The sequence below is a fragment of the Thalassophryne amazonica genome, chromosome 7 (assembly GCF_902500255.1).
Source record: "Thalassophryne amazonica chromosome 7, fThaAma1.1, whole genome shotgun sequence".
Taxonomy (NCBI): Eukaryota; Metazoa; Chordata; class Actinopteri; order Batrachoidiformes; family Batrachoididae; genus Thalassophryne; species Thalassophryne amazonica.
Window position 1 is genome coordinate 7791330 of NC_047109.1, and position 26913 is coordinate 7818242.

A 26913-nucleotide genomic window follows, 5' to 3' on the forward strand; every position below is an offset into this window, starting at 1 on the left:
ACCGTAGGTGTGCGTGAGAATTTGAATGAGTTTATCTGCCTATATGGCTCTGCGACAGATTGGCATCCTGTCCAGGGTGCCTCTCGTTCTCACCCCAGCCTGCCCCCCGTGATCTTTGACTGAAGTAAGTGGGTATGGAGAATGAATGAATGAATTTTTATTTATTCATTTATTATATTGATAATGTATATTTATTATGTTGCTATTTATTTATTTTTTATTTTTTTATGTATTTATTTTTATCTTTTGGAACAATTAATTACACGTTGGTAATGATTTATACATTTATCCAACAAAAGATGAAACACTAATTCACTGGGTGTCAATCATATTTAAAACTATTTATCAAAGTACTTTTTAAACACCTTCCTTCATACTTGTTCATAGTAAGCAACTTTGGTTAACAGCTTCTCATTTTTACTCTCTGGTTGCTGCACATCTGTGTCACATCTGGCTGATACAAAGAAAAGAATTATGGATAATCGAAAAACTCAGAGGCTTTTGAACACACTCATGTTCACACCTGCCAGCTTGTAACAGCCATAGATTTTGTTTCATTAAGGGTCATGGCGGGGGGGCTGGAGCCTATCCCAGCAGTCTTAGGGCATGACGTGAGGTGCAACCTGGACAGGATGCCAGTCTGTCTATATGTGGCCCTCTGACAAACATATTCACATCTGCACACACACATAGGGATAATTTAAAGTTTCCAGTTGACATAACCTGCATATCTTTGGATGTGGGAGGAAGATGGAGCACCCGGAGGAACTCATGCTCCCATCGGGAGAACATACAAACTCCACACTGAAAGGCCATAGGTGGGAAGCGAACGCATGACGTTCTTGCTGTGAGGCAACTGTGCTAACCACTAAGTCACCATGCTGTCTGTGTATGTGTGTGTATACAGTAAAACTCGCCTAAACTGTCATCGTACGAAGTGGATATTCGCAATCACCGGACAAAAGCAAAAGTCCCAATGCTTTTGTATGCATGTTATGTAATAAACACCGTACATAACTGATTCTGTATAACAGACTTTCGATCACATCGGACAAAACATCCTGTCCGATCACAGTTCATTTTCATTAAAACCTCCCCACATGTACCGGACAGCTCAGTCTGGACGTGCCCAGAAACAGAGGTGCGAAACAAGGTTCAGCACTGACACTCACCGATTCAATGAAAGTGGGTACTGTATTTCCTTGATTAAAAGCCCAGGCATTTATTTTTTAAAACCGTGCTCAGACATGGTGCCTAAATGAGGCAGTGCGTAATTCAAGGCCGGTGATTATTAACAAAATGCTGCTTGCCTGCACTGTAATATGGTGTTAAGTTTCACTCATGTCGTTGGGTGTAACAAACCAAACTGCTTTAGATCAGAGCTCTCTGCGGGACTGCGAGCCAGCTAGAAGGACATGGTCTGTGGACAGCAGCAGCCCTATTCGCTGAAATGTCTGACTTGTGGACACAAGTACGCATGCACATGTGCATGATCATATCGCTATTGTACAGTGTATTCTGGGTACAGATCTGTGCACCGAACCATCGGCTGTGTACTAAACTGTTCAACACAAATGCATTTATTGTGACACTGCTAAAAAAAAGATATATATATTGATTAAAAAAATGTAAAGGAATACTTTGAAAACACAACAGAGCTCAACTGTGGGGAAAAAAGCATGTTGGATATCTTCCTGATATGGACTGGGTAATGTGTTAGCAATGAAAAGATGCCACATACAGTAGTGTTCAGAATAATAGTAGTGCTATGTGACTAAAAAGATGAATCCAGGTTTTGAGTATATTTCTTATTGTTACATGGGAAACAAGGTACCAGTAGATTCTCACAAATCCAACAAGACCAAGCATTCATGATATGCACACTCTTAAGGCTATGAAATTGGGCTATTAGTAAAAATAAAAGTAGAAAAGGGGGTGTTCTCAATAATGGTAGTGTGGCATTCAGTCAGTGAGTTCGTCAATCTTGTGGAACAAACAGGTGTGAATCAGGTGTCCCCTATTTAAGGATGAAGCCAGCACCTGTTGAACATGCTTTTCTCTTTGAAAGCCTGAGGAAAATGGGACGTTCAAGACATTGTTCAGAAGAACAGCGTAGTTTAATTAAAAAGTTGATTGGAGAGGGGAAAACTTATACGCAGGTGCAAAAAATTATAGGCTGTTCATCTACAATGATCTCCAATGCTTTAAAATGGACAATAAACCAGAGTCATGTGGAAGAAAATGGAAAACAACCATCAAAATGGATAGAAGAATAACCAGAGTGGCAAAGGCTCACCCATTGATCAGCTCCAGGATGATCAAAGACAGTCTGGAGTTACCTGTAAGTGCTGTGACAGTTAGAAGATGCCTGTGTGAAGGTAATTTATTTGCAAGAATCCCCCGCAAAGTCCCTCTGTTAAATAGACATGTGCAGAAGAGGTTACAATTTGCCAGAGAACACATCAACTGGCCTAAAGAGAAATGGAGGAATATTTAGTGGACTAATGAGAGTAAAATTGTTGTTTTTGGGTCCAAGGGCCGCAGACAGTTTGTGAGACGACCCCCAAACTCTGAATTCAAGCCACAGTTCACAGTGAAGACAGTGAAGCATGGTGGTGCAAGCATCATGATATGGGCATGTTTCTCCTACTATGGTGTTGGGCCTATATATCGCATACCAGGTATCATGGATCAGTTTGGATATGTCAAAATACTTGAAGAGGTCATGTTGCCTTATGCTGAAGAGGACATGCCCTTGAAATGGGTGTTTCAACAAGACAATGACCCCAAGCACACTAGTAAACCAGCAAAATCTTGGTTCCAATCCAGCAAAATTGATGCCTCGCAGATGTGAAGAAATCATGAAAAACTGTGGTTATACAACTAAACACTAGTTTAGTGATTCACAGGATTGCTAAAAAAGCAGTTTGAACATAATAGTTTTGAGTTTGTAGCATCAACAGCAGATGCTACTATTATTGTGAATGCCCCCTTTTCTACTTTTTTTTTTTTTTTTTTTTTTTTTACTAATAGCCCAATTTCATAGCCTTAACGTAGACCTGCATTGAAATAAATGTGGTCAGATCTCAGAAAGAAATAGCTGATATGTATTTATAAGACCCTTATGAATGCAGTAAAGTAAATCTGCAAGCCCAAATTTGTAATTCAGCAGAGAAATCTTCATTTAAAAATGACAAATTTTCAGCTAAAATTTGGCCCTCAGCGAAAACTGTTTGTACATCTGGGTCATTGCAGTGACGTCTGGCAGAAGACGGAGCACTCCCGCCTTTAGTCCGATCCTGCATTGAAATTGATTTTATCTGTTAGTAATGTTACTGTTATACACATCTTGGTTTCAGCATCCAAAAGTAAGCTGCAATGAATGTGAGATACAGCTCTGCATGCTCAGATCAGCGGCGACATTGACAGCGGACGACGTTCTTCCCCGATGCCTCGCTCTCTGCCTCCGCTGCGCTTACTGTGTCTGTGTGCTCGGTAAACGCTGAAGCGGGCCACTCAGATTGCCCCCGTGTCTGCTGTGCAGCCGGCACCACGTCCGTGTCTACTGAATGGAGGTGCAGCCAACTTGGCAAAAGTCCAGAGACTATGCTCGCTGTTTTGATGTGGAGCGGCCGGTGGCACCTGTTGCTGCAAGGACAGACTTTCTGCAGCGCCGCACGTCTCGGTAATCGATGCCACAGAGCTCCGTGGCCGCTGAGAGAGGTTTATATCTTTTTAATGACTTGGATTCTTTGCGGGTCCCGCCTCCGTACCCCGCGACGGTAACACCTGAGGCGAAAGACAGTAGATTTTCAATGTGACACCACTCAGTCAAACGGGCGTATGAAAAAGTCCTCCAAAATAATTTTCAAGCACAAATAAAAGAAATGTGTACTCACCAAACGTGCCGCAAGACGATATGAAGTTTTAAAAAAGTAGATCCTTCCGTATAAGACAAGAAAAAGGTGCAGATGCAAACTGACGTAAATCCACAAATTACAGTTGGCGCGCGCAATGCATGCTGGGATAGGGTCTTCTCTCTGACATCTCGGCAGCGTCCCGGATGTGATGACAGTTTTGCGGAGGGCTAAGTTTTAGCTGTAAATTTGTCATTTTTAAATGAAGATTTCTCTGTTGAATGACAGATCTGGGCTAGCAGATTTACTTTACTACATTCAGAAGGATCTTATGTGTAAATATGTCATTTTTTGGTCCAAAGATCTGACTGCATTTATTTCAATGCAGGTCTACTTTAAGAGTGTGCATATCACGAATGCTTGGTCTTGTTGGATTTGTGAGAATCTACTGAATCTACTGGTACCTTGTTTCCCATGTAACAATAAGAAATATACTCAAAACCTGGATTAATCTTTTTAGTCACATAGCACTACTATTATTCTGAACACTTCTGTAGGTTGATGAAGATGAAAATTGTTAACCTACGAAGTGCTCAATTCAAAGACACCCCAAAAATCAAAGTGAAAAAATGATTCAGTGGCTTGTACATTTTGCCAAAATTATTTGCAGCAGCTCAAATGGAACTTGTTAGTTTGTGTGGCTCTCACCTGCTTGTATGTATGCCTGACTATGGTGGGGCATGCTCCTAATGAGATTATGATGGTGTCCTGGGGGATATGTCATTCAGTGTGCATATTAAACAAATATGTAGGACTGCTTTTTTGCATTTACGCAATATCTCTAAAATTAGAAATGTCTTGTCTCAGAGTGATGCTGAAAAACTAATTCATGCATTTATTTCCTCTAGGCTGGACTATTGTAATTCATTATCAGGTTGTCCTAAAGGTTCCCTGAAAAGCCTTCAGTTAATTCAAAATGCTGCAGCTAGAGTACTGAGAGGGACTAGAAGGAGAGAGTATATCTCACCCATATTGGCCTCTCTTCATTGGCTTCCTGTTAATTCTAGAATAGAATTTAAAATTCTTCTTCTTACTTATAAGGTTTTGAATAATCAGGTCCCATCTTAGGGACCTCATAGTACCATATCACCCCAATAGAGCGCTTCGCTCTCAGACTGCAGGCTTACTTGTAGTTCCTAGGGTTTGTAAGAGTAGAATGGGAGGCAGAGCCTTCAGCTTTCAGGCTCCTCTCCTGTGGAACCAGCTCCCAATTCGGATCAGGGAGACAGACACCCTCTCTACTTTTAAGATTAGGCTTAAAACTTTCCTTTTTGCTAAAGCTTATAGTTAGGGCTGGATCAGGTGACCCAGAGCCATCCCTTAGTTATGCTGCTATAGACTTAGACTGCTGGGGGGTTCCCATGATGCACTGAGTGTTTCTTTCTCTTTTTGCTCTGTATGCACCACTCTGCATTTAATCATTAGTGATTGATCTCTGCTCCCCTCCACAGCATGTCTTTTTCCTGGTTCTCTCCCTCAGCCCCAACCAGTCCCAGCAGAAGACTGCCCCTCCCTGAGCCTGGTTCTGCTGGAGGTTTCTTCCTGTTAAAAGGGAGTTTTTCCTTCCCACTGTCGCCAAGTGCTTGCTCACAGGGGGTCGTTTTGACCGTTGGGGTTTTTCTGTAATTATTGTATGGCCTTGCCTTACAATATAAAGCGCCTTGGGGCAACTGTTTGTGATTTGGCGCTATATAAATAAATTGATTGATTGATCTCCTCCCAGATCTCGACCATGGCATCACTTCGCTCCTGGACAGTGTGAGGTGCAAACTGACAGTGTTGGATGGACCAAAACATGATCTCCTAGAGGTGTTTGATTAGATTTAGACCAGGTGAGCTTGTGGTCGGTCATTGGTATCAATTCCTTCATCCTCCAGGAATTGCCTGCATACTTACGCCACATGAGGCCAGACACTGTCATGCACCAAGAGGAACCCAGGACCCACTGCACCAGCATAGGGTCTGACAATGAGTCCAAGGTTTTCATCCTGATACATAACAGCAGTCAGGCTGCCGTTGTCTCGCCTGTATATTTCTGTGTGTCCTTCCAAGGATATGTCTCCCCAGACCATCATTGACCTACAACTAAACCGATCTTGCTGAATGATGTTGCAGGAAGCATAACGTTCTCCACAGCGTCTCTCGACCCTTTCACATTTGCCACATGCTGAGGTTGACCTGCTCCATTAGTTGAGTAACTCATATAATTTGATTACAAAAAATGTTCAAGGCAAATTCTGTGCCTTCAAGCTCTGTTTAACATCCCCAGAAAAAAAAAGAAGTCTAGGACATGTGCATAAGCCGTGTAAGAGCTAATCAATGTAGCACCAAAAGCCTTTTAAGAGAAAGAGGGTCCACGCTGATCATCTGAAATAGACTTACTGCGCATTTTGTCGATTTTTAAAAAAACACAGTTTGGGCCGCTGGCTGCGCTCTGCTCTACATGCACTTTAAGTCAAGTTTCCATCGACAGGGTGCAGAGCAGATTTATCAATGTGGGTTTTGTGGAAAAGCTGCATTCCAGAGCCCAGTTTTTCACAGGCTGTGCTCACGTTCACGTGCTGCCTGACTGACTGAGGATGACACTGACCGCCTGCGCTTACGGTCCTGTGTCAGGGGGGTGCTGAGCTCCTGACACCAGGAAAGATCCAAAACTTGTAAAGACGTGGAAAAAAAAAAAAAAAAATTGCTCAGGAAAACAGAAACAGATACACTAAATTTGGCAATCTGCATGATGGCGCAGTGATACTGTGCCATTGCTTAGGGAGAGACCTGGACTATTGATGTTGTTTAAAAAGGCAAAAGTACTTTTTTTCCGAATACTCGATTAATTGCCAGAATAATCGATAGAAATGGTAAATGGACTGCATTTATATAGCGCTTTTCCATCTGCATTAGACGCTCAAAGCGCTTTACAAATAATGCCTCACATTCACCCCGATGTCAGGGTGCTGCCATACAAGGCACTCACTACACACCGGGAGCAATAGGGGATTAAAGACCTTGCCCAAGGCCCTTAGTGATTTTCCAGTCAGGCTGGGATTTGAACCGAGGATCTTCTGGTCTCAAGCCCAACGCCTTAACCACTAGACCATCACCTCCCCCAAATAGAATACTCGGTTACTAAAATAATCGATAGCTGAAGCCCTATCCTCCTCTCATCTGTGACAGTGCCAGCCACTGAGCACAGGGGCACTACAGGACGTTGGGCCCTCAGGCCACCCTTATGAAGTGTGTTTGTGTGTGTTTGGTCAGAGATGTTCAGCAGTGGTCTGCTGGAGGTCATTTTGTAGGACTCTGGCAGAGCTCATCCTGTCCCTCCTTGCACAAAGGAGCAGATACCGGTCCTGCTGATGGGTTAAGGAACTTCTGCGGCCCTGTCCAGCTCTCTTAGAGTAACTGCCTGTTTCCTGGATTCTCTTCCATGCCCTTGAGATTGTGCTTGGAGACACAGCAAAGCTTCTGCCAATGGCACTTACTGATGTGCCATCCTGGAGGAGTTGGACTACCTGTGCAACCTCTGTAGGGTCCAGGTACCGCACCATGCTACCAGTAGTGTTACTGACCCTAACCAATGCAAAACTAGTGAGAAATCAGGCAGAGAAGATGAGGTGGGGAAAAAAATGTCAGTGGCCTCTACCTGTAAAACCATTCCTGTTTTGGGTGTCATCTCATTGCACCTATTGCACCTGTTGTTAATTTCATTAACACCAAAGCCGCTGAAACTGATTGACAACCCCCTCTACTTAACTGACCAGATCAATATTCCAGAAGTTGGACTGATTTATGCTGTTCTCTTAAAGTGCTATATATATATATATATATATATATATATATATATATATATATATATATATATATATATATATATATATATAGTTTACTAACCAATTTTCAATACTTATTTATACTTACAGAAAATACTTATTTGTAGTTGTACATATGGAGGCCGAAATTGTCTTTCAGTTTTGTTTTTTGAAATTTCCCAAAAGTTTTGTCTTGGGGGCCATGCAATGACTCGTGGGATTGTTTGGGCTGCAAAGGTTACACCTATTGTATCCTTCATTTTCAGGGGAAAGAGAGGTGCATTTGTCAGCTACATCCCGTAGAACCTCTGAAACAAGACAGCATAGTTGCGCCAGTGGGACGCACATAGTTGACAAATCTAGCTTTCGAAGGATGCGGTCCCTGAATTGGGGTAATAGTAATAGACTTTTGTGGCAGCTGATCTGCTCTGTGTCAGCATGATCCTGTCAGATCTCAAAGCTAAGCAGTGCAGGACCTGGTTAGTACTTGGATGGGGGACCTCTTTGGAACACCAGCAGCTGTGTGTGTTTTTCCAGGTAAAACTGGAGTTGCATCAGGAAGGGCATCCGGCGTAAAACGTGCCAAATATCAATGTGGATCTGGCTGTATCCGCTGTGGTGACCCCAAACGAAACGGGAGAGGCTGAATGGACGACAATAGACTTGGTTTGCGGTTGGTAACCCGTCTGACATCTAGTAGTCAGAAGTAAAACACCATCATCATATCCCTTTTTTAATACAATGCTGCACTAAGTGTAATTGATATCATATCAAAAATATTGCAATTGTTTACTTTGATATTTTATCTTCCAAACTTAAGGAGCAGTTTTGATTGCAGGTTGGGAGCCCCCCCCCCCACGCACTAACTTTAATGTGCCCCGCAGTCTGCCATGTGCATTATCTCGGAAAATACAAGTAACCGATTAGGACTCGTTATCGATACATACTCGATATTACCTGGATCGGGATCAGGGACAAAAACTAAATGTCATCAGGGCATCCTGTGTCTGTTGTCTGTGATTGTTCTTGTCCTAATGTTTGTTTGCCCCCATCAAGAATAAAAAAACAGCCTCTTCATGACAGATTTGAAGTGTTGTAAGTTGCGTCCTCTTGCTCGCAGACCATGGGCTGTGTACATGAAAACTGCTGCTTTCCTCTGAAGGAGGTGAGTGTGGGTGGGCTCGATGGAGGCTGCTGAGACCTCGGCGTTATCAGCACCAGATGCAGGTTTGACTTCACACTTTCAATGGAAGGTAAAGAGAGAGTGGGGAAATTAATGAGAGCCATAAAGCCAGGAGGATAAATAATTAGCCAAATGCTCTGAGGACCCATCCCTTCATTTGGAGCTACAAATAAATTCTTTCACCAAAGTTCGTCATAGTTTGTCAAAACTACCATTTGCTATTTGCTGTGATTGAATATGTGTATTTTTAAGATTTTGTTTTGTTTGTTAGCGTTTTTCAGCTTCATTTTCATGTATAAACGAGTGACAGGATACTCTGCCCGGAAACCGATAATTGGCAAAATCAATGATTCTGCCAACTGTGTGCAGCACAGACCAAGAGAAAAAGACAATTCAGCTGTCATAATGTTTTCCATAAATCATGTGGATGAGAATGCCTCATATTTATGCCCACATATTTGTTTAGAATATATCATAACATAATTTTGCTTGTTTATTTGTGCCTGATGTCTCCCAATTGAGTTCCTAGAAACCATTCAGACTATAAAACATATTTCGCTGTATACACGCTGAATGGTGGTGCTGCAGAGAGCCCACGATGGAGCGCAGCCCCTGTAATAATGAACAAATGCAGAATCTGTCAAACCAGAACCCAGCTTGTCCAACAAAAACCAAAACTAATACATCAAGATGCAGTCTGTCGCATTGTTTTGCCCATGTGAACTAGGAATATAATCTCAGCGTGACGATAACTCAGTCGATACAGCAGGTTTCCCAGTAATTGAAGGGTTGTTGGGTTCAATCCCCAAGTGTGATTGAGTATGAATACCCTTGAGCAAGAGACTGAACCCCTAAACTGCTGAACCCAGAGGCACATTGCTCACTTTGATGCATGTAAATGTGGGATGAAGAGGAAGAAACTTGATCTAGTCACTGGGTTGTTGTAGTTAATCTGAAGACCTTTATCATCCAGGGACTTGTGGGTATTTAAGATTTAAGTGGGTGTAAATATTCTGACAACTGTCTTTTGATATTCAGTCACATGAACCATATTAATAAAAGCTGGACTGCCTGGAAGGGGCGTCAGCAACAACAGTCAAAAAGCCTTCTGTTCACCCCTTCCTGCCATGTTAAATTACTTAGAAAAATGGCTAACTCGTAACAGTTTGATGCTGTCAGGGAGTTTAAACTGTGACAGTTTTAAAGATCTGCTGTGGTGACCGGTACTGTATTTGCATTTCTGCTGTAGCAATGTAGCTGAAGAGTTTAAGCAGGCAGAACTTTAGGGCCCCTTCACACATAGTACAAATGTGGGCAAATTGCGCATCAAGTGCGCATGAAGCAGGAATCCTATGCAGTACGTGTAAATTCGTAGCTGCCTCCAATGCGTTGTACACCTGCTGCTACAACTATTTACGCACACCAGCGGCTGAAAGACAGATTGTGGCTGTGAGACCCCATTCGATCCCTCTCGTGGCAGGTGTCGGCCAAATTCCAGGTGACACCCACGCACATCTAACACCTTTGGCACTTAGAAAATGTGTGGCCATTTGCACTATCAGCATGAAAACAGTCAGCAGACGATCACTGTTGAGCTGGACGTGAAATTTGTCTAAGTGCCCCCAGGAGTGTGTCGTGAAAGCAACACACGTGGTGCATGTGTCTCGCATGTGTGCGCGAGGTATGATTGCACACAGCAAGCGGAGGTGCCTGTCAGCTGATCACAGCACACTGACAGCCAGATGACGGCTCCGTGCACACCTTAAAAAGACAGAAACCACCGCCAGGACAGGTATATAAATAATTACAACATAACCTACATACGCAATTACATAACAAATAAAGAAAATGGATGACTGAATGACTACATAACACAGAGACACGTTGGTCTGGGCGTTGAACGGACAGGGGGCATGTCTGCTCACCACGGCTGCCGTTGTGATCTGTGCTCCTGGACGTCCCAGCTGGAGAACAACTGCCATGGTGTGAAGGACATGAACTTACAACATTCTTCCATGAGGAGTGTGTCTCTGCTTGCTGCCCTCACGTGGAGATACATAAAACATATATCCCGTTTGTAATGGGCTGGAGAGTGTACACAGCGCGCACATTGACAGGCTGTCCCAGCTGGAACAGAATGTCAGTTCATGTGGTCACGCAGCAGGCGATCTGAATGTCACATCTGTCTGACAGGACACGCCTGTGCGCGCCGCAGGACCATATGTCAAGACAACTGTGTGACAAGTACGCTACCTTTCAGTCACGTATCAGCAGAAATACGCTGTAACAAATGCAGTTTGGTCAGTTATCACAGCGTTTTTCTCTCTTTTTAAAAAAAAAAAACATTTATCTGCTTGTTGATTTCAGCCATTTCACAATCCTGTTATAAGACAGTGATTGTAGTGCAGTGGTAAAGTTTCCATCTAGTAATCAGAGCTTACAGGTTCGAATCCCGTGAGTGTCATTTATTTTTTATTTAACCAGGGTTATTAACCACGGGATTCTGTATTGCATCCCCTTTTATGTATATTTACATCAACCCAGTGATATTCACTAATTATACAGCTGGATTTTCTTTTAATTTTCTCCACATCAGCGGCGCGATGTGGTGCACCATGTCCCAGCTGCTCACACGACACCGTCGTGTGCACGATAACGTCGCGTGCACAATACCGTCGCAGCGGGATCGTGCAGGCCTGCCCATTGGCTCGATGTTTTTGTGCTCTTTCGAGCTGTTCCACCATGATTCTCCCTGATTTGTGCTTATTCGTACTATGTGTGAAGGAGCACTTAACATTGCCAACCGTGAATAAATACATATATGATAACAGCAATTCCCTAATGACTTCTTGCTAACAACTTTTCACCTGTATTAACTTTAGCGGATATAGCTGATTTAACGTCTGATTTAGAGACTGAAAACAGAATTACAAATTAGAAAGTTATATGCAATACATGCCCCACCTCCCCCTGCCTTTCCTGACGAGCATAAAACGTTTACAAAAAAAGAAAATGCTTAAATTGAAAAATCCTCTTACCTTTACACCTTATATAGTAGCATGTATGGGAAAATTGTGCTAGTTATAGACTATGGCGGGTAGTCAAGGTAACGCAAATGCACAAAGAACATTTATCTACTTCCAGTTGATGTAGGGGAGCTTACAACTGTTAATATTTAAACTCCTTATTCTGTCAACTTGCAACAGGGTAATTACAGAGCCGCATAAATGCCAACTAGCCATGTTAGTGTAGCGGCATGCTCTGCGTTGCATTGTGATTTTGACAACTCCCACTCACTCCTGATCTCTGACATGGTTGGTCAACTTTCTAACTGGAAGGCTAAAAACTAGGGCTCTGGCCTTTTGGACAAAGAATCCTTTTCGTTGTTGGGGAGTGAGGTTTAATGACTACTATTGCACAGCAACTCCTGCTGACCTCTGTCACACTAGCATGGATAGCAGTTAGTCTGATAGCATCCAGGTTCATCTAGTTAGCTAGCTTGCATGGCTTCTTGTCAGAAAATTGATTAACAATTGCATGAATGAATTTATACAGTCCATTCTATTTTTGCAATATTTTAGGCTTGATAGAATATAATTAAATTGTAGTTTGTTGTTCTCATCTGCAAAACGTCTTGCTGATTAGTCAGACTTTATGGGTAAATAGAGGAATTGTAGTCAATTACATGAAAAGGAATTGAAATTATGACCAAATTTCCACAGCCAAAATGCATGTACAAGCATCAGTGGCACTTCAAGGGTGCCAGACTTAGGCTTTGGAAATGAAACAAACTGACAAAGAAACTCACTTGAAGCTAACATGGAACTTCAGCTACACCTGCTCCTAATTTCCAACATGCATGTGATGATGTGATTATTTCCTGCATCACGCTCAGACATGTCCAACGAGTGGCAGGTTTGCTTATTTGACATTAGCATAAACAATTTTTTTTGGATTGATCTGATTTGTCAAAGTTAACCTAATTTTTACAGTTTTTTCTCATTGCATGCCATTTTATTGTGGAGACTTACAACATGACTGCATTTCTTACGTGTGTTTGACTTATGGTTTTAACAAACAGAGGGTATGAACTCGCATCTGAGCCCGTATTTTTGAATTTTGACTAACTTGGTTGCCATGCGCTTGTGGGGATCAGAGCTCATTTTTGCTGCATTAGAGGACAGTGGGTGTTCCGGGTGTTGACATGTGGTTCTGTCCCTGAGGATTTTATATTACAGTTGTCACACTGCATGGAGCACAGCCACTGGTGTTGTCCTAATACTCCACCAGTAGGTTTGAAAAGAGCTGAGCAGTCACAGACAGACTTACATTATCCTGCCGTCTTTGATCGCTATTCATGTGTCTGCACTCGATAATCTCCTCTTTTAATCTCATTCACAGATATAAATAAACAAGTAATGCTGTAAATGAGAGAGCAAGCACACCACTGAACACCCAGGGGATTATGGTAATTAGAGATAAACTGAGGTGTTTTGTTTTTTTTGTTTGTTTGTTTTTAAGTGACTTTTTATAAGAAAGTTGCTTCCTTGAAACATTTGATTCTGACTGAAAAGCCGAGTCCCGGTTTAAAATAAAATTACTCTTTGAGAAATCCTACAAATTCTGAGTTGATTTTGCTTATTTTGTTGACCATTTAACTCCCTTGTTGTTGGTCTTGTCACCTCTTTGCTTCTCATGAAGGTATCGCAAAAGCACATGTATTGATTTAAATTACATTTGATGGAGAAATGGACATTGAGCTAAATAAAGTTTAGTTAGGTTTTGATACAGTTGCAGGATCGCCTTTTATTAATATTCATATGTTGTTTTTACTTTTGAAACAGTGCTCCAATGTTGACATGGCAGAAAATATTATCACAGTATTTTTTTCTCTCTGTGTGTCTGAATGCAATGCATTTCCATTAAAAACCCGTTGCATGTACTGGGCAGCTCAGTCTGGACGTGCCCAGTAACAGAAGTATGAAATGAAGTTCAGCACTGACATTCGTCAATTTGAGGAAAGTGGATACCGTATTTCCTTGATTAAAAGCCCAGCCCTTTATTTTTTTTCAAACTGTGCTCAGATTCGGTGCCTAAACGAGGCAGGGCATAATTCAAGGCTGATGCTTGTTGCCTGCAATATGTATATATGGTGTTACGTTTCACACATATCCCTGGGCATGACGAACCAAACTGCTTTAGATACCAGCCCTCTGCATGGTTGCAAACCCATGCACCTGCTAAATCAGAGACGGGGGGGTGCTGTGATTTGTCAGTTTTACATTTTCACTCCTTCTTCTCTTGTCATATTTTAAATGTTTTTGCAGGGTGCCTGCCAATTACATTTCAATGATAGATTGTTCCATTCAATGAGGTACAGCTGAGCTGAATGGAACATTCCATCTTTCACCGAATTAAATATTTGTACCATTGCATGAATGAAAATATTCATTATTTGTTTTATATCACACCTAAAACAGATACTTATCATTTGATATTTTATTAATTTATAAATGAGAAAAGGACTTGCACCCTTTCCGGTCCTTCGGTGTCCGCCACAGGGCGGTAGCAAGACCGAGATACCCCGTCTCACCCAGGTGACATCTGATGGAGCCCCCGCATGTCGAGGGCTTTTAAGAATCAGGATGCAATGTGTGTCTCTTTCTCCTTGCTTGACAGTGATTTTAGTGCAGAAAGGTTTTGCTTATCTTTATTCGCACAACAGAGCGTATGTCATTATGTTTTACCATCCTTCTATAAGTGTTAGAGTAGCTCTAACCCCCAGTTAGATAATGTTTTTCAGCTACAGTTTCCTCAGCTATGACTCGGGTTAAGTTTCTAGAGTCCTTGCCATTTCCACTCTTAGTCTAGACCAGAAATTGAAATATGTGCTTATTTAGAGATGATGAGGCATTTTTGAGTAAAAGTGTGCGAATAGGTGTTTCTGAATGAAAATTTTGTGCTGATTACGAATTTGTTGTTTGCAGACTCCAAAGATGCCTAATTAGCTCACTAATTAGGTCAAAGGTCAATTAGTGCAAAAATTCATTAATTTTCCATGTGATGTTTTATTTGATATTGTGAGTTGTTTCTTGAGCAAGAATTCATGCTGATTATGAATCTGTGGTTTGCAGATACTAAAAATGCCTAACAAGACAACATGGATGAAAAGTGTCTCTTGACTATCCTGTTGCAGTTCAAAGTATTCACAGAAGAACCAACAGGCCGGGCCAACATGCTTCTAAACATTGCGACAAAGGATGTTGCCACATGAAATCGAAGAAAGTTTGTTGAATGCGAAGTCACTTGGACAGAAACAGTTGGAGAAATTTGTGAATTATAGGCTTATACAGAAGTCTGTCAACTTAAGAGATACACTACCGAAGACGAAAGCTCCAACTTTCGCATCTCTCTATGAAGTGTCCAAAGTCATCCAGCGAAAAAAAAAACAAAGTGTGAAAGCAGATCGGAACTTTCTGCAGAGACTTCTAGCAGCATAGACTGTAGAGCACGAAGACCAGTTGACCTTGCGAAAATACTCAACCATGAGTTGATGAAAGTGCCCAGCAGCATCTCTGATACATCTGGTGCATTGAACACTAGTGGTACCAAATCAATTCTGTCTGATGTTCTGACTCAGAACCTGGCATGTCCCACAGACATTGCCCTTGAAGGTCCATCATGTCTGATCATTGACTGCCAAGCTGCAGTCATGGCGATGGGAAAGCCTAAGGAAGCAATACCTTCGGTCAATGCACAGATCAGTATTGCCAACTCATATTTGGACAGGGCTGAGAGTACAGCCGTATCGATGTGACATTCAGTTGCTACAGAGACTTTTCTATCAAGTGTGGCACAAGGTTGAAATGTGCTAAGTGGACGCGACCGGTTCAACGACTAATCGAAGATAGGAATGTGCCACTTCCTAATAAATGGGCTGATTTCATGGTGTCTACTGAGAACAAGAGAGAGCTTGCAAAGTTTCTCTCCAACGCCTTTATAACAGCAGCACCTGCGGATAAGGTGGTGGTGGATTCGCATTGGAGACGGAGGTCAAAAGCACATGCACGACAATGGAAACATCAGCACTTGAAAGTAATCACGAGGAAGCAGACATGAGGATTGTCTTGCATTGCATCCACACTGATGCAAAAGTTATTGTTGTCACTGCACGTGGCACTGATGTCTTCGTGCTGCTCTTGGCCTATTTCAAGAAGATGGCTTGCCTTCATCTCTGGCTTAAATCTGGCACTGCGAAGAAGCCGAAATATATTGCTGTCCACAGTATCCAGGAAGCACTTGGCCTTACAGACGATGGCTGTGAAACAGTAACTGCTTTCCACACCTTGACAGGATGCGACACTGTGTCTCATTTCTCTGGCCACACCAAGAAGACAGAGTGGGATGTTTTTCTGGAACATAGTGTTCTTCTTCAGAAACTTGGCAAGGCACCAAGTCCTTCAAAGCAGGTTATGGATGATGTTAAGAAGTTCATTTGCCTAATTTACAAAGCACCATCGGAAAACTGTGATGACGTCAAACTCTTCAGCAAATGCAAAGCAACTAAAACATTGCCTCCAACAAGTGATGTTGCTAGATATCACATACAGCAAGCAAACTGCCAAGGTTAGGTCTGGAGGGAAGCATGCCACCCGATGCCATCCGTACCCCTACCAATTGATTCTGGGTGGAGACTGGATGACAATGGCGTGCTTTCTCCAATCCTGACTTCATTGCCTCCAATCCCAAAGGCCTGTAAAGGCATTGTCCAGTGCAGCTGTCAAAAGGGCTGTACAACAGACAGTTGTTCTTGCCGGAAGTGGTGGAATCAACGATGTACTGACACCTGCAAATACAGTGATGGAGAAGTACCATGCAGAAATAGGCCCAAAAAGTAATTTCCTACTTGAGCGGTTGTCTGTTACTGGAAACAGATTCCAATATGAATGTGTATTCCCCAATTTATGAACCCTTAGGCAAGTTCGATTCATTAGGGTTATTCCAGAATTCTCTGACCCATCAGTTAGTTGTGCCGCGTTGTGGATCACCTGAGTACCATTCCTCTTGTTATTAATAATTATATGTGTTTGAAGTCTGATTAAACACTTACAACATGCCCATGTGTGTAGTCGGAATGAGCAATCGTATTGAAAGGAAGCATTCGTTATGAATACCAGTAGCTCATCGTTGGAACATTTTTAATAGAAATACACTTGGTAGTAATATTTTGAACAGGACTGTGCATCGCAGCAGTTGAACAGTCACAATGCACATTAGGCCTGTTTGGGCCCATTATAGCTGTTAGTATTCGTAGAGAACAAAATTCAAAGCCTTCTTATATTGTGTAGAGAATGGAAAATGTTTGGCAATTCAAAACTTACAGTATCTTTCTGTTGATTCTTTTGAGTTGTGCAAGTAATCATAACTCACTCACAATATTTCAGTGGTCTCTGCAAAAGACATCAAATAAAACATTATATGGAAAATTAATGAATTTGTGCACTAACTCACCTTTGACCTAATTATTGTCCTAATTAGGCATTTTTGGAGTCCGCAAACAATGGATTCGTAATCGGCATGAAATTTCCATTCAGAAATACCTATTTGCACACTTTCACTCAAAAATTCTTTATACATTCACAATTTCTGGAATCCTGTCTAGTCTATTTGGCTTTTTTTTTTTTTTTTTTTTTTTTTTTTTTTTTTTTTTGACCCATTGCCAGGGCTTTCCGGTAGCTCATACAACACTTTGAAGTAGGAAGTGGTTGTAAACTTTGATATGTACATTAACTTTGATATTAATATATTAATATTTGATATGTATATGTGCAGACATTGTTTTCACATGCTTTTCTGGTGTGTCATAAACTGTTAGAACTGTCCTTATTGAGTGTAAATGTCCAAAGCTTATCATCATTATCAAAGTCATTTTTACCGTTATTATTTATTGTTATTGTTTTATCGCTCAGGCCTCAGCACCTCAATTGGTACTTTTTCCACATTTGGGGACTTTTAGCCTTGGCAGAGGTATGCACTCACTGAGAAGCTGCTAGTTGTTATAAGTCCGTAATATATAGACTTGCTAAACTGAGTGTCAGGATTTTCATTTTGTTGTAATTTAAATTTAAAATGTTCCCAAATTAGCAAAAATGTATAAAAATGAAAAGAAAGCTTTTTTCTGCAAACAGCACAATATCAAAAATCCGAAACACAACTATATTTATTTCTGATATTTTACAAAAAAGAGCTCTCTCTCTCTCTCTCTCTCTCTCTCTCTCTCTCTCTCTCTCTCTCTCTCTCTCTCTCTCTCTCTCTCTCTCTCATCCAACATCAGGTAGTGCGGGGCTGGAGCCTATTCCAGCAGCCATTTGGGGGGGGGGTGCACCCTGTTTGCAGGGCCGCACCCTGTTTGCAGGGCCGCACCCTGTTTGCAGGGCCGCACCCTGTTTGCAGGGCCGCACCCTGTTTGCAGGGCCGCACCCTGTTTGCAGGGCCGCACCCTGTTTGCAGGGCCGCACCCTGTTTGCAGGGCCGCACCCTGTTTGCAGGGCCGCACCCTGTTTGCAGGGCCGCACCCTGTTTGCAGGGCCGCACCCTGTTTGCAGGGCCGCACCCTGTTTGCAGGGCCGCACCCTGTTTGCAGGGCCGCACCCTGTTTGCAGGGCCGCATATAGACAAACACCTTCACATCCCCACACACCTGCATGGGTTTGTTTGTTTTTTTTCTTTTTCTGTTCTCTTAACAGTGGGGATCATATTTGGGGATTGATTTAATGACCATCACTTTTTCACTTAATTTGTATAAAGTAAAATTCTTCCATTTTCACATTCAACCAAACTGACCTGCGTGTCTCTGGATGTGGGAGGAAGCCGGAGCACCTGGACAGAACCCACACAAACACGGAGAGAACATGCAAACTCCACACAGAAAGGCCACATGTGGGAATCAATCCTATGACCTTCTCACTGTGAGGCAACAGTGCTAACCACTAAGCCACTGTGCTGCCCCATAACGGAGCTAAAAGTAGCAAATATTCATATGTGCGAAGCTTAAATGAATTAATCATTTGTGAATTATCAAAACATTTGACAAATATTTTCTACCTGTTAACTAAGTGATTCATCATTTTAGCTACACTGTCTAAAATAGTCCCACAATGTTGGGTGGTTTTAGGACAGTGGTCTTTTTTTTCTAACCTCTGCCAACGTGACATTTAGAAATTCAGAAATCAATTATGTCGTTCTGAAATGAAAGGCAGAAAAACTAGTATATGACTTTAAAGTCAGCCTAGCTCGCCTTTGACATGGCACATTACAAAGGGAAAGGAAAATCACACTGCATACCTGATCTATAAAAAAGCCTTTGAAATGGATTGCTGGGTGGGATCCAGTCTGGCACAAGTCATGGCATTGATGGCACAGCCCCTGGGCGCAGGGATACTTGGCCTGGACAAGATCGTTGCTGGGCGCATATCAGTGGGCACTGGCTCGTCCTCTGGGAGCTCCTAAGCCATGCCGTCTGAAGAAGAACTGATGGGGTTGGCAGCACATATGGGCACACTGCGGGTTGTATTTGAGTCAAAACAGCCCCAATGTTATCGCCTTCAATCACTGACACACAGGCGTCACCAAGGCTGAGCTTCACAGAGAAATCCACCTGCAAATTAACGTCAACTTTTGTTCTGGCTGCACTTTACAGGTGCTTAAACCAAGCTGCACACCTCCATCACTGTCTCCACAGCAAAGTCCCAGAGCCAGTCTTCCATGCACAAAACATCAGTCTCTCTCAATGATATGATAACATTGAATTCTACCTAGAACTCTGCTTACTTAAAACAATCCGATACATGAGCTATGATATGATCCAAGGACAACACTCATTATGGAACAATTTAAACGGAACAGACCTTATTTCGCAAAATCCTTCTCTTGTTGGCTCTTGCTTGCCTCTACTGGTGGTTGGCTCTCACTGCGGTATTGTATCACTTCCTGTTCCGGAGCACAGTGGTGTTTTGCTGTATCTGTTAGCTGTTTAATCTGCGCAGTTAGATTGATCTAGTTAACTAGATAACGATTTGTTTCACAGTGTAATCTTCACATGCCTTAACTAAAGCACTCCCTCTGCTGAATCACCTCTAAATTATTTACACGTTATTCACTTCATGTGTTTTTAGGAATCAGCTAGCTTAGCGCAGCTACTAGCTCTTAGCCGGTTTAGCATGGCGGCTTCTCCTGTCTCTCCCGCACTTTTCTGCTCTGGGTGTGAAATGTTTAGTTATTCCTCGGCCTCCTTTAGCAGTAATGGTACTTGTAATAAGTGTAGCTTATTCGTAGCTTTGGAGGCCAGGCTGGGCGAATTGGAGACTCTGCTCCGCACCTTGGAAAATCCTACAGCTAGCCAGGCCCCTGTAGTCGGTGCGGACCAAGGTAGCTTAGCCGCCGTTAGTTCCCCTCCGGCAGATCCCGAGCAGCCGGGAAAGCAGGCCGACTGGGTGACTGTGAGGAGGAAGCGTAGCCCTAAACAGAAGCCCCGTGTACACCACCAACCCGTTCACATTTCTAACCGTTTTTCCCCACTCGGCGACACACCCACCGAGGATCAAACTCTGGTTATTGGCAACTCTGTTTTGAGAAATGTGAAGTTGGCGACACCAGCAACCATAGTCAATTGTCTTCCAGGGGCCAGAGCAGGAGACATTGAAGGAAATTTGAAACTGCTGGCTAAGGCTAAGTGTAAATTTGGTAAGATTGTAATTCACATCGGCAATAATGACACCCGGTTACGCCAATCAGAGGTCACTAAAATTAACATTGAATTGGTGTGTAACTTTGCAAAAACAATGTCGGACTCTGTAGTTTTCTCTGGGCACCTCCCCAATTGGACTGGGAGTGACATGTTTAGCCGCATGTTCTCCTTGAATTGCTGGCTGTCTGAGTGGTGTCCAAAAAATGAGGTGGGCTTCATAGATAATTGGCAAAGCTTCTGGGGAAAACATGGTCTTGTTAGGAGAGACGGCATCCATCCCACTTTGGATGAAGCAGCTCTCATTTCTAGAAATCTGGCCAATTTTCTTAAATCCTCCAAACCGTGACTATCCAGGGTTGGGACCAGGAAGCAGAGTTGTAGTCTTACACACCTCTCTGCAGCTTCTCTCCCCCTGCCCTCCCCTCATTACCCCATCCCCGTAGAGACGGTGCCTGCTCCCAGACCACCAATAACCAGTAAAATCTATTTAAGCATAAAAATTCAAAAAGAAAAAATAATATAGCACCTTCAACTGCACCACAGACTAAAACAGTTAAATGTGGCCTATTAAACATTAGATCTCTCTCTTATAAGTCCCTGTTAGTAAATGATATAATAATTGATCAACATATTGATTTATTCTGCCTTACAGAAACCTGGTTACAACAGGATGAATATGTTAGTTTAAATGAGTCAACACCCCCGCACCTTAACTGCCAGAACGCTCGTAGCACGGGCCGAGGCGGAGGATTAGCAGCAATCTTCCATTCCAGCTTATTAACTAATCAAAAACCCAGACAGAGCTTTAATTCATTTGAAAGCTTGACTCTTAGTCTTGTCCATCCAAATTGGAAGTCCCAAAAACCAGTTTTATTTGTTATTATCTATCGTCCATCTGGTCGTTACTGTGAGTTTCTCTGTGAATTTTCAGACCTTTTGTCTGACTTAGTGCTTGGCTCAGATAAGATAATTATAGTGGGCGATTTTAACATCCACACAGATGCTGAGAATGACAGCCTCAACACTGCATTTAATCTATTATTAGACTCTATTGGCTTTGCTCAAAATGTAAATGAGTCCACCCACCACTTTAATCATATCTTAGATCTTGTTCTGACTTATGGTATGGAAATTAAAGACTTAACAGTATTCCCTGAAAACTCCCTTCTGTCTGATCATTTCTTAATAACATTTACTCTGATGGACTACCCAGCAGTGGGGAATAAGTTTCATTACACTAGAAGTCTTTCAGAAAGCGCTGTAACTAGGTTTAAGGATATGATTCCTTCTTTATGTTCTGTAATGCCATATACCAACACAGGGCAGAGTAAAAGCTAGGACATCTTACTACTCATCACTAATTGAAGAAAATAAGAACAACCCCAGGTTTCTTTTCAGCACTGTAGCCAGGCTGACAAAGAGTCAGAGCTCTATTGAGCCGAGTATTCCTTTAACTTTAACTAGTAATGACTTCATGACTTTCTTTGCTAATAAAATTTTAACTATTAGAGAAAAAATTACTGATAACCATCCCAAAGACGTATCGTTATCTTTGGCTGCTTTCAGTGATGCCGGTATTTGGTTAGACTCTTTCTGTCCGATTGTTCTGTCTGAGTTATTTTCATTAGTTACTTCCTCCAAACCATCAACATGTCTATTAGACCCCATTCCTACCAGGCTGCTCAAGGAAGCCCCACCATTAATTAATGCTTCGATCTTAGATATGATCAATCTATCTTTATTAGTTGGCTATGTACCACAGGCTTTTAAGGTGGCAGTAATTAAACCATTACTTAAAAAGCCATCACTTAAAAAGCCATCAGGTTTTAGAATTCATCATAGTACAGAAACAGCATTAGTGAAGGTTACAAATGATCTTCTTATGGCCTCAGACAGTGGACTCATTTCTGTGCTTGTTCTGTTAGACCTCAGTGCTGCTTTTGATACTGTTGACCATAAAATTTTATTACAGAGATTAGAGCATGCCATAGGTATTAAAGGCACTGCGCTGCGGTGGTTTGAATCATATTTATCTAATAGATTACAATTTGTTCATGTAAATGGGGAATCTTCTTCACAGACTAAGGTTAATTATGGAGTTCCACAAGGTTCTGTGCTAGGACCAATTTTATTCACTTTATATATGTTTCCCTTAGGCAGTATTATTAGACGGCATTGCTTAAATTTTCATTGTTACGCAGATGATACCCAGCTTTATCTATCCATGAAGCCAGAGGACACACACCAATTAGCTAAACTGCAGGATTGTTTTACAGACATAAAGACATGGATGACCTCTAATTTCCTGCTTTTAAACTCAGATAAAACTGAAGTTATTGTACTTGGCCCCACAAATCTTAGAAACATGGTGTCTAACCAGATCCTTACTCTGGATGGCATTACCCTGACCTCTAGTAATACTGTGAGAAATCTTGGAGTCATTTTTGATCAGGATATGTCATTCAATGCGCATATTAAACAAATATGTAGGACTGCTTTTTTTGCATTTGCGCAATATGTCTAAAATTAGAAAGGTCTTGTCTCAGAGTGATGCTGAAAAACTAATTCATGCATTTATTTCCTCTAGGCTGGACTATTGTAATTCATTATTATCAGGTTGTCCTAAAAGTTCCCTGAAAAGCTTTCAGTTAATTCAAAATGCTGCATCTAGAGTACTGACAGGGACTAGGAGAGAGCATATCTCACCCATATTGGCCTCTCTCATTGGCTTCCTGTTAATTCTAGAATAGAATTTAAAATTCTTCTTCTTACTTATAAGGTTTTGAATAATCAGGTCCCATCTTATCTTAGGGACCTCATAGTACCATATCACCTCAATAGAGCGCTTCGCTCTCAGACTGCAGGCTTACTTGTAGTTCCTAGGGTTTGTAAGAGTAGAATGGGAGGCAGAGCCTTCAGCTTTCAGGCTCCTCTCCTGTGGAACCAGCTCCCAATTCAGATCAGGGAGACAGACACCCTCTCTACTTTTAAGATTAGGCTTAAAACTTTCCTTTTTGCTAAAGCTTATAGTTGGGGCTGGATCAGGTGACCCTGAACCATCCCTTAGTTATGCTGCTATAGACTTAAACTGCTGGGGGGTTCCCATGATGCACTGAGTGTTTCTTTCTCTTTTTGCTCTGTATGCACCACTCTGCATTTAATCATTAGTGATTGATCTCTGCTCCCCTCCACAGCATGTCTTTTTCCTGGTTCTATCCCTCAACCCCAACCAGTCCCAGCAGAAGACTGCCCCTCCCTGAGCCTGGTTCTGCTGGAGGTTTCTTCCTGTTAAAAGGGAGTTTTTCCTTCCCACTGTTGCCAAGTGCTTGCTCACAGGGGGTCGTTTTGACCGTTGGGGGTTTTTTCCGTAATTATTGTATGGCCTTGCCTTACAATATAAAGCTCCTTGGGGCAACTGTTTGTTGTGATTTGGTGCTATATAAATAAATTGATTTGATTTTGAATTCACTGCAGTATGATACAATTCTTTGTTTAATGTGGACTTTGACATCTTCTATGATAAATTAGAATAAGGTTAAAAGCGGCACTGATTGCCTTTAAATACACATTTCAAATAAAATGAGGGCTCTCCTTCAGGTTTATACTACTGAGCTGCAGAATGTCAAGGGCTGAACAACAGCTGCTCAGCCTCTTGCCCACTTGGGGCAGCACCACTCATAGTCGCAGAAAGCATGGTATAGAAGGATCCCAGAAGAAGACTGCTGTTGTTAGTATATAGGGTTTTCATGTGACGTATCGGTCACATCATTTTGTGTCCCGTGGCCATTCTGGATTACAACGCGGTGGCCGCTGTGATTACACTTCGTGCATTTGGCGAACAATTGCAGAAGTTTCAACGTCGGTGTGAAGAAGCCTCACGGCACCGTGGCGCTGTGAGAGATCCGCCGCTAACAGAAATCCACTGCTCCCAGAATTTTATTTTATTTTATTCTGCAATAAAATTATATAACAATACACAAAAATACTGCAGAGGATAACACAAGAACGCTTCCAATACCGATGCTTATTTAAATTGTTGTCCTCGAGCACCGAGCTGCTGATCCACATGCTGCCCTTCTAGCGCCTGGTGAGAGAAACCGCTCAGGACCTCAAGACGACCTCGGCTTTCAGAGCTCTGCTGTGATGCTCTGCAGGAGGCCGGCGAGGCTGACCTGGTCGGCAGCTTCCTAGTTCACAATATTGCAGTGTGACCCTGTCGGCTAGTTCGTTACATTAACACTAAACTCACTATCTGGTATAAGATATGGATCCACTGAACCAACTGCTACACATCTATCACAATAAATAGCTTTATCTCGAGGATTTAAAGCCTCATAATAACCGTACATTCTCTTCATTTTTCTATCACGCGCCAGCCTCCTTATAATCCAGAATGGCGACGGCACCTGTCCTGCAGCAAATCTGTCACGTGATTGAAAACCCTCTATAGCATAACTTTTCCGTTCTGATCTGGTATGAATGTATTAACAAATTGTGAAAGGTAATGTTCAAACAGATTGATTGAAGATGCAGAAATAGCTGTGAAACAACCTCAATTAAACAGATTTCTCATTTTAAAATCGACCGGTTCATAATGCATTTAGATCGATTTGGGGATTGATGCGGTCGTATCTATTACTTTAAAATTGTGTTATCTTTCGTATCTGTTAATTGTTATCTCTCCCCCCCCGCCAAACCGAGATGTGGAAGTTGACAGCTGCAACAGTTTTCAGAAACGGTCGACAAGCATCCACAGGGTAATGAAACTTGCAGCTTTGATGAGAAGTTGAGTGTTTCACTGTTGGCTTGGCAGAACATTACACGAGGCTGGAGGCGGGAGGGGGCAGGCGAGGGATCGAGCTGCTTTAATAGGGCTCATCCAGAGGTGACGAGTGCAGTGCAATTGTTGAACTGAAGGTGTGCGCCGGGGCTGCCAGTACATATCTTTTGTCTTTCATTATCTTTATTTCCTTATTATTTTAAATGGCCGGTGTGTTTTTTTTTTCCCCCTTCACTAGAAGCTTTTTTGATATCCATTTAGATTGGAGCTTCATTAAAAAACCTCAGACAATAGAGTGACTTCTAATTAAGAAGCGCCGCATCTGGCCCCTGGCACCCTATCCCGTTGTTCCATCTATTTTGCTGGGGAGAATTCATTTGTTTCTTAATTAAGAAAAACACCAATAGCGTGAAAAATCTGCTTATGGTACCTGAATCCTAATTAGTTAAATAGTGAGGGGAAGGGGAAAACAGATTCCAGTAGCCCTAGAAATGAACTCGGAGCTGATAAAAATGAACTAACTAGCCTTGCATAAATCGAAGCTGGGGAAAAAGTGTACCATCATTATGGCTAAGACAATATGCAAACTATCTTCAAAGAAATCAAATTGCCGGAATGTTTTCATTTGCATGTATTAACCATTAACATAATGAGGAGAAGTGACACTGGACCCGGATTGTGTGTCTGTTCGGATTGATAACTCCGCCGCATCTGCAAATAGTCTCCTCTGCAAAATTATGCTAGCAGTCAAATCAGTGTTGAACTGTGGAGGCAGCGGGAGAGAGACAGACAGAGAGAGAGAGGCACAGACAGGAGAGAGGGGAGGCGGTTTTCTTTTTTTGTGGTTTTATTTCTTTCTTTATTTTTTATCAGGCAGCTCAGTGCAAACCTGCTGCGGTGTTGAATCTGAGCCATCATCGTCTGACAGCTATCCTTAAACAGAACGGGGCCGCGAGTCATTGTCTCTGCGGAAAGCTGCCGTGTGATGTGCCCGTGTGGCTGCTAGCTAGAGATGGACCTTGAGTGGGCACGCTTCACGCTCCTCGCCCTCCCTCGCGTACATATCGGACACTTGCACGCACACGCCTGCACACAGGCTCGTGCATACGTGTGTCGCCCACACACCGCCCCTCCCTTACAGCGCTCACTCAGTGCTTCCAGGATACCAAAGGCGCACTTATCTATTTTGCAAAGACTTGCCGTGGCCCACATTGGCGAGTTGGCGGGCAACCAGCCAAATCCACTGTGTTTTCTCCTACGGCAGGCGTCATGCAAAACACTGAACTGCCTTCAATATTCAAAATAATTTTTCCAACATGCAGAATCAGCCTCTTAGGTCAAATTATTCAATTAAGTGTCTGTTTATTACTGATACCAAAGCCGGGTGGCGGTTCTACTTATCACCTTTTTTGCAGATTGGTGTTCTTGCAGAATACCACCATAAAGATTGCCTTGACTGTAATTAAAATGGCACAGAGACA

General features: G+C 42.3%; 1 protein-coding gene and 1 long non-coding RNA gene across 2 annotated transcripts in view; one reads left to right on the forward strand and one right to left on the reverse strand.

Moving 5' to 3' along the window:
• zfpm2a (zinc finger protein, FOG family member 2a) overlaps positions 1-26913 on the forward strand; it is a 441796-nt gene that overhangs the window by 46517 nt on the left and 368366 nt on the right.
• Positions 6383-6599, reverse strand: LOC117513597. The gene is made up of 2 exons (XR_004561644.1): positions 6556-6599; positions 6383-6524 (listed from the first exon to the last, which is right to left on the reverse strand). It is a non-coding gene; the product is annotated as an uncharacterized LOC117513597 (long non-coding RNA).